The 9814-nt window shown below is 44.2% G+C and overlaps 1 non-coding gene across 1 annotated transcript; it reads left to right on the forward strand.

The window, feature by feature from the left end:
• The first annotated feature begins 5872 nt into the window (after positions 1-5872).
• Positions 5873-5946, forward strand: trnaf-aaa (transfer RNA phenylalanine (anticodon AAA)). Its single transcript has one exon. It is a non-coding gene; the product is annotated as a tRNA-Phe (tRNA).
• The last annotated feature ends 3868 nt before the right edge of the window (positions 5947-9814 follow it).

A 9814-nucleotide genomic window follows, 5' to 3' on the forward strand; every position in this document is an offset into this window, starting at 1 on the left:
GAAGGGTAGCAAAGCGGGAAGTGGAAAGGAAAAAGATATTGATGGTGTGGGGAGCGAGAGAAAGAGAGACAATCAAGAAATAAGAGTTACAGAACAATAAAAAAATCACAAATAAAAAAGATAAATAAAATAATTGAAATAACATTACCTGAAGTTTTTTGAATTCAACAACTTGAGACAATTTTCTTCATTGAATTTATTTATCTTTTTTATCATTTCAGCTGCACTATCATAGAGCTCATTAGATATGGACAGCACTGAAAGCACATTCTTCGGACGAACTCGTCCATTCCAAACAGATATCTTCAATTGATCCAACCGCGATTGCATGCACTTGACCCATGTCTCTCCAAACCCTTCCTATTCAAATACACGTTAAGATTCCTTAAAAGTATTGGAATTATACCATCCATCACCTGCTTGTCTGGCAACTTATTCCACAAACACACCACCCTCTGCGCGCAGCCATTGCCCATCACTGCCTTTCCAATTCTCGCCCTCCCACACCTGGTTTATACCCTCTAGTTCTGCACTGCCACACTTGAGCGAAAGAAACTTATCTATTTACCCGATACATGCCCCTCATGATTGAAAAGCCTCCATAAGATCCGCTCCCAGCCTCTGACACGCCAGGCAAAATAGTGAGTGAGTGTTCAGCCTGGAAACGTTTGCAACTGTTCCATTTTCAAATGTAGGATGTAGCATGCTGTCTGAAGCAATCATCTTAGCATCTGATCTGTCACTGACGAACGCTGCAGGAAGGCGTGATAACTTGCTAAATATGCTGTCAAACGAAGATTGCATGAGCAACGTGAGTGATTGAGGAAAACGTGCAATTGGCTTCTGAGCTGTTGCTGACACCAAAGCAACTGCGTCGTTCGGGAGCAGAAAAAATCCCACTGTTCGATTACAATTCAAATGCATTTGGCATAAGGTTCGTAGCAGTTTATCAGCAGCACATAACCCTGACTCCAAACGTCTGTGAGTATCCAGTAGAACAGTGAGCGATCGTTGAAGGTACGTTTCTCCAGACGATATTTGTCAACATGACAAGCTGCAGCTGAGCTGGTGGCATTGCGATTGAAATTGCATGCGTCCGGACATTGTGCTTAATTTTGAATATCAGAGCAAATGGTTAAGTCGAGTAGGCGCGTTCGGAAAACTAAATGCTTTTTTTTCGTTGAAAAGCTTTGCAACGAAAGGAAGTATTTCAGACGATCGTGCGATCGACATGAAGCAGAAAATGAACAGCCGCCGCGGTTGTGAGCACCGGGAATATAGGCATTTGCTTTCGCGACTTGACTGCGTTGGTCGGTTAGCTCAGCTGGTTAGAGCGTGGTGCTAATAACGCCAAGGTCGTAGGTTCAATCCCCGCACTGACCATGTGAGGCGCTTCCGTCGTTAGCAGGTCTGTGTCAGTGTTCGCCGTGGCTTTTACTTTCACCGTCTGCAAGAACTTGTCACATGGTCGGTTGAGATGTGTATTCATTCAAAAGGCGACCATCGCTGTCATGGAACATCAACCCGCTGGTCCCATGCCGGATCTCAGCTGCGTTGCTATTTTAACAAACAACGTGCTCCACCAAACCACGAAACAGGAAGCCTCACCTGCGCAATAAAACATTTGACAGGGAGAGACGCACAACTTGATCGCCGTACCCATGATGACTGCTGGATGTTTTCTGCAGCAAATCAATCAGTCTCAATTGTTTTCACAAACAAATGCAAAGCATGAAATATATGCAGTATTAAGCAGACCTGGCACAGTCTCGGAGCAGAACCAGAGTTCAGGCTTCAATTCAAATCAAAGATTCGTTCATGTTATTTTCCTTGATCTCTGTTAATACTTGTCACGCGACTTCCAGAGGGATTTCATTCGCTTGCACACCTCTCATGCATCGAAGCTGGAGTTATCATGACACCAGCAATATCATAGAGCCATTAATAAAATGAAATTACTGCGGGTGCTGGAATCGGAAACCAAAAGAGAGAATGCTGGAAAGTCTCAGCAGTTCTGGCACCATCTGCAAGGAGAGAAAAGAGCTGACGTTTCGATTCTAACTGATCATTTGTTAAAGATAAAAAAGGGGGAGAATTAGGGAGCTGTTTACACCAGGCTGAGAGATGGTGAGTCAGGGCTCCAGATGCAAAGGTGATAATGAGAGTGCATGGAGAGATCTAAGGGAGATTAGGAGCCGTGAATGACGCAGGTTGTAGCCAGTGCGATGTGAGAAAATATGTGGGGGGTGGGTGAACCTGAGACAAAATGGAAAGCAGGGGAGAAGGGTAGCAAAGCGGGAAGTGGAAAGGAAAAAGATATTGATGGTGTGGGGAGCGAGAGAAAGAGAGACAATCAAGAAATAAGAGTTACAGAACAATAAAAAAATCACAAATAAAAAAGATAAATAAAATAATTGAAATAACATTACCTGAAGTTTTTTGAATTCAACAACTTGAGACAATTTTCTTCATTGAATTTATTTATCTTTTTTATCATTTCAGCTGCACTATCATAGAGCTCATTAGATATGGACAGCACTGAAAGCACAGTCTTCGGCCGAACTCGTCCATTCCAAACAGATATCTTCAATTGATCCAACCGCGATTGCATGCACTTGACCCATGTCTCTCCAAACCCTTCCTATTCAAATACACGTTAAGATTCCTTAAAAGTATTGGAATTATACCATCCATCACCTGCTTGTCTGGCAACTTATTCCACAAACACACCACCCTCTGCGCGCAGCCATTGCCCATCACTGCCTTTCCAATTCTCGCCCTCCCACACCTGGTTTATACCCTCTAGTTCTGCACTGCCACACTTGAGCGAAAGAAACTTATCTATTTACCCAATACATGCCCCTCATGATTGAAAAGCCTCCATAAGATCCGCTCCCAGCCTCTGACACGCCAGGCAAAATAGTGAGTGAGTGTTCAGCCTGGAAACGTTTGCAACTGTTCCATTTTCAAATGTAGGATGTAGCATGCTGTCTGAAGCAATCATCTTAGCATCTGATCTGTCACTGACGAACGCTGCAGGAAGGCGTGATAACTTGCTAAATATGCTGTCAAACGAAGATTGCATGAGCAACGTGAGTGATTGAGGAAAACGTGCAATTGGCTTCTGAGCTGTTGCTGACACCAAAGCAACTGCGTCGTTCGGGAGCAGAAAAAATCCCACTGTTCGATTACAATTCAAATGCATTTGGCATAAGGTTCGTAGCAGTTTATCAGCAGCACATAACCCTGACTCCAAACGTCTGTGAGTATCCAGTAGAACAGTGAGCGATCGTTGAAGGTACGTTTCTCCAGACGATATTTGTCAACATGACAAGCTGCAGCTGAGCTGGTGGCATTGCGATTGAAATTGCATGCGTCCGGACATTGTGCTTAATTTTGAATATCAGAGCAAATGGTTAAGTCGAGTAGGCGCGTTCGGAAAACTAAATGCTTTTTTTTTCGTTGAAAAGCTTTGCAACGAAAGGAAGTATTTCAGACGATCGTGCGATCGACATGAAGCAGAAAATGAACAGCCGCCGCGGTTGTGAGCACCGGGAATATAGGCATTTGCTTTCGCGACTTGACTGCGTTGGTCGGTTAGCTCAGCTGGTTAGAGCGTGGTGCTAATAACGCCAAGGTCGTAGGTTCAATCCCCGCACTGACCATGTGAGGCGCTTCCGTCGTTAGCAGGTCTGTGTCAGTGTTCGCCGTGGCTTTTACTTTCACCGTCTGCAAGAACTTGTCACATGGTCGGTTGAGATGTGTATTCATTCAAAAGGCGACCATCGCTGTCATGGAACATCAACCCGCTGGTCCCATGCCGGATCTCAGCTGCGTTGCTATTTTAACAAACAACGTGCTCCACCAAACCACGAAACAGGAAGCCTCACCTGCGCAATAAAACATTTGACAGGGAGAGACGCACAACTTGATCGCCGTACCCATGATGACTGCTGGATGTTTTCTGCAGCAAATCAATCAGTCTCAATTGTTTTCACAAACAAATGCAAAGCATGAAATATATGCAGTATTAAGCAGACCTGGCACAGTCTCGGAGCAGAACCAGAGTTCAGGCTTCAATTCAAATCAAAGATTCGTTCATGTTATTTTCCTTGATCTCTGTTAATACTTGTCACGCGACTTCCAGAGGGATTTCATTCGCTTGCACACCTCTCATGCATCGAAGCTGGAGTTATCATGACACCAGCAATATCATAGAGCCATTAATAAAATGAAATTACTGCGGGTGCTGGAATCGGAAACCAAAAGAGAGAATGCTGGAAAGTCTCAGCAGTTCTGGCACCATCTGCAAGGAGAGAAAAGAGCTGACGTTTCGATTCTAACTGATCATTTGTTAAAGATAAAAAAGGGGGAGAATTAGGGAGCTGTTTACACCAGGCTGAGAGATGGTGAGTCAGGGCTCCAGATGCAAAGGTGATAATGAGAGTGCATGGAGAGATCTAAGGGAGATTAGGAGCCGTGAATGACGCAGGTTGTAGCCAGTGCGATGTGAGAAAATATGTGGGGGGTGGGTGAACCTGAGACAAAATGGAAAGCAGTGGAGAAGGGTAGCAAAGCGGGAAGTGGAAAGGAAAAAGATATTGATGGTGTGGGGAGCGAGAGAAAGAGAGACAATCAAGAAATAAGAGTTACAGAACAATAAAAAAATCACAAATAAAAAAGATAAATAAAATAATTGAAATAACATTACCTGAAGTTTTTTGAATTCAACAACTTGAGACAATTTTCTTCATTGAATTTATTTATCTTTTTTATCATTTCAGCTGCACTATCATAGAGCTCATTAGATATGGACAGCACTGAAAGCACATTCTTCGGACGAACTCGTCCATTCCAAACAGATATCTTCAATTGATCCAACCGCGATTGCATGCACTTGACCCATGTCTCTCCAAACCCTTCCTATTCAAATACACGTTAAGATTCCTTAAAAGTATTGGAATTATACCATCCATCACCTGCTTGTCTGGCAACTTATTCCACAAACACACCACCCTCTGCGCGCAGCCATTGCCCATCACTGCCTTTCCAATTCTCGCCCTCCCACACCTGGTTTATACCCTCTAGTTCTGCACTGCCACACTTGAGCGAAAGAAACTTATCTATTTACCCGATACATGCCCCTCATGATTGAAAAGCCTCCATAAGATCCGCTCCCAGCCTCTGACACGCCAGGCAAAATAGTGAGTGAGTGTTCAGCCTGGAAACGTTTGCAACTGTTCCATTTTCAAATGTAGGATGTAGCATGCTGTCTGAAGCAATCATCTTAGCATCTGATCTGTCACTGACGAACGCTGCAGGAAGGCGTGATAACTTGCTAAATATGCTGTCAAACGAAGATTGCATGAGCAACGTGAGTGATTGAGGAAAACGTGCAATTGGCTTCTGAGCTGTTGCTGACACCAAAGCAACTGCGTCGTTCGGGAGCAGAAAAAATCCCACTGTTCGATTACAATTCAAATGCATTTGGCATAAGGTTCGTAGCAGTTTATCAGCAGCACATAACCCTGACTCCAAACGTCTGTGAGTATCCAGTAGAACAGTGAGCGATCGTTGAAGGTACGTTTCTCCAGACGATATTTGTCAACATGACAAGCTGCAGCTGAGCTGGTGGCATTGCGATTGAAATTGCATGCGTCCGGACATTGTGCTTAATTTTGAATATCAGAGCAAATGGTTAAGTCGAGTAGGCGCGTTCGGAAAACTAAATGCTTTTTTTTCGTTGAAAAGCTTTGCAACGAAAGGAAGTATTTCAGACGATCGTGCGATCGACATGAAGCAGAAAATGAACAGCCGCCGCGGTTGTGAGCACCGGGAATATAGGCATTTGCTTTCGCGACTTGACTGCGTTGGTCGGTTAGCTCAGCTGGTTAGAGCGTGGTGCTAAAGACGCCAAGGTCGTAGGTTCAATCCCCGCACTGACCATGTGAGGCGCTTCCGTCGTTAGCAGGTCTGTGTCAGTGTTCGCCGTGGCTTTTACTTTCACCGTCTGCAAGAACTTGTCACATGGTCGGTTGAGATGTGTATTCATTCAAAAGGCGACCATCGCTGTCATGGAACATCAACCCGCTGGTCCCATGCCGGATCTCAGCTGCGTTGCTATTTTAACAAACAACGTGCTCCACCAAACCACGAAACAGGAAGCCTCACCTGCGCAATAAAACATTTGACAGGGAGAGACGCACAACTTGATCGCCGTACCCATGATGACTGCTGGATGTTTTCTGCAGCAAATCAATCAGTCTCAATTGTTTTCACAAACAAATGCAAAGCATGAAATATATGCAGTATTAAGCAGACCTGGCACAGTCTCGGAGCAGAACCAGAGTTCAGGCTTCAATTCAAATCAAAGATTCGTTCATGTTATTTTCCTTGATCTCTGTTAATACTTGTCACGCGACTTCCAGAGGGATTTCATTCGCTTGCACACCTCTCATGCATCGAAGCTGGAGTTATCATGACACCAGCAATATCATAGAGCCATTAATAAAATGAAATTACTGCGGGTGCTGGAATCGGAAACCAAAAGAGAGAATGCTGGAAAGTCTCAGCAGTTCTGGCACCATCTGCAAGGAGAGAAAAGAGCTGACGTTTCGATTCTAACTGATCATTTGTTAAAGATAAAAAAGGGGGAGAATTAGGGAGCTGTTTACACCAGGCTGAGAGATGGTGAGTCAGGGCTCCAGATGCAAAGGTGATAATGAGAGTGCATGGAGAGATCTAAGGGAGATTAGGAGCCGTGAATGACGCAGGTTGTAGCCAGTGCGATGTGAGAAAATATGTGGGGGGTGGGTGAACCTGAGACAAAATGGAAAGCAGGGGAGAAGGGTAGCAAAGCGGGAAGTGGAAAGGAAAAAGATATTGATGGTGTGGGGAGCGAGAGAAAGAGAGACAATCAAGAAATAAGAGTTACAGAACAATAAAAAAATCACAAATAAAAAAGATAAATAAAATAATTGAAATAACATTACCTGAAGTTTTTTGAATTCAACAACTTGAGACAATTTTCTTCATTGAATTTATTTATCTTTTTTATCATTTCAGCTGCACTATCATAGAGCTCATTAGATATGGACAGCACTGAAAGCACAGTCTTCGGCCGAACTCGTCCATTCCAAACAGATATCTTCAATTGATCCAACCGCGATTGCATGCACTTGACCCATGTCTCTCCAAACCCTTCCTATTCAAATACACGTTAAGATTCCTTAAAAGTATTGGAATTATACCATCCATCACCTGCTTGTCTGGCAACTTATTCCACAAACACACCACCCTCTGCGCGCAGCCATTGCCCATCACTGCCTTTCCAATTCTCGCCCTCCCACACCTGGTTTATACCCTCTAGTTCTGCACTGCCACACTTGAGCGAAAGAAACTTATCTATTTACCCGATACATGCCCCTCATGATTGAAAAGCCTCCATAAGATCCGCTCCCAGCCTCTGACACGCCAGGCAAAATAGTGAGTGAGTGTTCAGCCTGGAAACGTTTGCAACTGTTCCATTTTCAAATGTAGGATGTAGCATGCTGTCTGAAGCAATCATCTTAGCATCTGATCTGTCACTGACGAACGCTGCAGGAAGGCGTGATAACTTGCTAAATATGCTGTCAAACGAAGATTGCATGAGCAACGTGAGTGATTGAGGAAAACGTGCAATTGGCTTCTGAGCTGTTGCTGACACCAAAGCAACTGCGTCGTTCGGGAGCAGAAAAAATCCCACTGTTCGATTACAATTCAAATGCATTTGGCATAAGGTTCGTAGCAGTTTATCAGCAGCACATAACCCTGACTCCAAACGTCTGTGAGTATCCAGTAGAACAGTGAGCGATCGTTGAAGGTACGTTTCTCCAGACGATATTTGTCAACATGACAAGCTGCAGCTGAGCTGGTGGCATTGCGATTGAAATTGCATGCGTCCGGACATTGTGCTTAATTTTGAATATCAGAGCAAATGGTTAAGTCGAGTAGGCGCGTTCGGAAAACTAAATGCTTTTTTTTCGTTGAAAAGCTTTGCAACGAAAGGAAGTATTTCAGACGATCGTGCGATCGACATGAAGCAGAAAATGAACAGCCGCCGCGGTTGTGAGCACCGGGAATATAGGCATTTGCTTTCGCGACTTGACTGCGTTGGTCGGTTAGCTCAGCTGGTTAGAGCGTGGTGCTAATAACGCCAAGGTCGTAGGTTCAATCCCCGCACTGACCATGTGAGGCGCTTCCGTCGTTAGCAGGTCTGTGTCAGTGTTCGCCGTGGCTTTTACTTTCACCGTCTGCAAGAACTTGTCACATGGTCGGTTGAGATGTGTATTCATTCAAAAGGCGACCATCGCTGTCATGGAACATCAACCCGCTGGTCCCATGCCGGATCTCAGCTGCGTTGCTATTTTAACAAACAACGTGCTCCACCAAACCACGAAACAGGAAGCCTCACCTGCGCAATAAAACATTTGACAGGGAGAGACGCACAACTTGATCGCCGTACCCATGATGACTGCTGGATGTTTTCTGCAGCAAATCAATCAGTCTCAATTGTTTTCACAAACAAATGCAAAGCATGAAATATATGCAGTATTAAGCAGACCTGGCACAGTCTCGGAGCAGAACCAGAGTTCAGGCTTCAATTCAAATCAAAGATTTGTTCATGTTATTTTCCTTGATCTCTGTTAATACTTGTCACGCGACTTCCAGAGGGAATTCATTCGCTTGCACACCTCTCATGCATCGAAGCTGGAGTTATCATGACACCAGCAATATCATAGAGCCATTAATAAAATGAAATTACTGCGGGTGCTGGAATCGGAAACCAAAAGAGAGAATGCTGGAAAGTCTCAGCAGTTCTGGCACCATCTGCAAGGAGAGAAAAGAGCTGACGTTTCGATTCTAACTGATCATTTGTTAAAGATAAAAAAGGGGGAGAATTAGGGAGCTGTTTACACCAGGCTGAGAGATGGTGAGTCAGGGCTCCAGATGCAAAGGTGATAATGAGAGTGCATGGAGAGATCTAAGGGAGATTAGGAGCCGTGAATGACGCAGGTTGTAGCCAGTGCGATGTGAGAAAATATGTGGGGGGTGGGTGAACCTGAGACAAAATGGAAAGCAGGGGAGAAGGGTAGCAAAGCGGGAAGTGGAAAGGAAAAAGATATTGATGGTGTGGGGAGCGAGAGAAAGAGAGACAATCAAGAAATAAGAGTTACAGAACAATAAAAAAATCACAAATAAAAAAGATAAATAAAATAATTGAAATAACATTACCTGAAGTTTTTTGAATTCAACAACTTGAGACAATTTTCTTCATTGAATTTATTTATCTTTTTTATCATTTCAGCTGCACTATCATAGAGCTCATTAGATATGGACAGCACTGAAAGCACAGTCTTCGGCCGAACTCGTCCATTCCAAACAGATATCTTCAATTGATCCAACCGCGATTGCATGCACTTGACCCATGTCTCTCCAAACCCTTCCTATTCAAATACACGTTAAGATTCCTTAAAAGTATTGGAATTATACCATCCATCACCTGCTTGTCTGGCAACTTATTCCACAAACACACCACCCTCTGCGCGCAGCCATTGCCCATCACTGCCTTTCCAATTCTCGCCCTCCCACACCTGGTTTATACCCTCTAGTTCTGCACTGCCACACTTGAGCGAAAGAAACTTATCTATTTACCCGATACATGCCCCTCATGATTGAAAAGCCTCCATAAGATCCGCTCCCAGCCTCTGACACGCCAGGCAAAATAGTGAGTGAGTGTTCAGCCTGGAAACGTTTGCAACTGTTCCATTTTCAA

This window comes from Chiloscyllium plagiosum, unplaced genomic scaffold (genome assembly GCF_037043375.1).
Source record: "Chiloscyllium plagiosum isolate Xiang-an unplaced genomic scaffold, Cpla_swu_hap1 HiC_scaffold_52, whole genome shotgun sequence".
Taxonomy (NCBI): domain Eukaryota; kingdom Metazoa; phylum Chordata; class Chondrichthyes; order Orectolobiformes; family Hemiscylliidae; genus Chiloscyllium; species Chiloscyllium plagiosum.